Genomic DNA, 1,558 nt, shown 5'->3' with positions numbered 1-1,558 from the left:
GGTCTGTCCTATTTGCTTTCTGCTACTGTGATGAAACATGACCTAATGCAAATTGGAGAGGAAAGGGTTTATTTGCTTTCTACCTCCTGATCACATACGTTATTGAGAGAAGACAAAGCAGGAATTCAAACTGAAGCAGAGACCATGATGGAATGACGCTTACCAGCTTGTTCCTGGAGGCTCTCTTGGTTTTGTTTCTTTTACAAACCTGCTTTTTTTATACAACCCAGGACCACCTGCCCAGGAGTAGCCCTGCCACAAGTGGGCCTGGCCCTTCCACACATCATGAATCTAGAAACTAACGCCCACTGGCATCTTCTCAGTTAAGGTTCCCTCTTTCCAGATGACCGAAATTGTGTCAGATTTACAAATAACTAACCAGCACAGAGGCTAATAAATACTTTAGGCTGATAAGGTTTATTATTTAAGACCAAAAATTCCCAAAGATGAAAAAGTCATTTTTTACAGTTTTCAAGAGGTAAAATGATGATGATGACAATGACAACAATGATGAAAGCATTTCAGCTGTCTCCAGCCACCTAGACAAATTTCTTCATAGAAACTTACACAGCAAAAGAGGAAGTCTCAATATGCTGGTTCTATAACAATTAATTTAGGTCACCATATTTGCACTGTTAGCCACTACCTCACATCCATTGTTCTTTACCTTTTTATTTCTAATTGACTATTAACTAGTTTATCAGCTGAAACTTTGGAATCTGACATCTAACTGCACTCATGTGCCTTGAAATGTTGATATCAAACACTTTCTATCCACCACGCCACTTTTAGAGATGCACCATCGAATTCACTCTGAGATTCTTAGTGGCCAAAGCAAATATCAAAAGATATCAATTCTTGTGATAAATATGATGCCCTTTGAAACATATGTTAGTTTTTTCAAGAATCGCTGAGGTAAGAATGGAATGTCTTTTATTTTAGATAAAAAAAAAATCTTTGCTGAGTGGTACTGTTTATCTTAACTCAAAACCTACTGAGTAGGTTATCATGACAGTACACACCTGTGATCTCATTGCTGGGAATGCTGAGGCAAGAGAATCACAAGTTCCCAACCAAGCTGGACTTCATAGGAGACCCTGTATAAACAAACCAAAACAATAAAACAACAACTAATAAGTGTTAAAATTTAGATTCTATTCTAGTCTAACACTAATGTCCAGGCATGCATCACTCACCACTCTGCATACAAAAGGAAACAAAGCTGCCTCCAAACTCTTACGTCACACCGACTTCTGCACCCATGTTCAAACTTTTATTAAATGAACACAGACCATGTACATGCAGATTTATCCTGGAAGGCAACTGGTTACTATCAGGAAGGGTCATGAATGTGCACAAGATTCAGAGTCCTAAAGACTTAGGTTAGAAATCTATTTCAGATTGCAAGCTTGTACAACCACTCTGGAGATCAGTCTGGCGGTTTCTCAGAAAATTGGACATGGTACTACCGGAGGATCCCGCAATACCTCTCCTGGGCATATATCCAGAAGATGTCCCAACCGGTAAGAAGGACACATGCTCCACTATGTTCATAGCA

This window comes from Mus caroli, chromosome 11, assembly GCF_900094665.2.
Source record: "Mus caroli chromosome 11, CAROLI_EIJ_v1.1, whole genome shotgun sequence".
Lineage (NCBI taxonomy): Eukaryota > Metazoa > Chordata > Mammalia > Rodentia > Muridae > Mus > Mus caroli.
The sequence above is the reverse complement of the archived record's forward strand: the minus strand, read 5'-3'. Positions refer to the sequence as shown.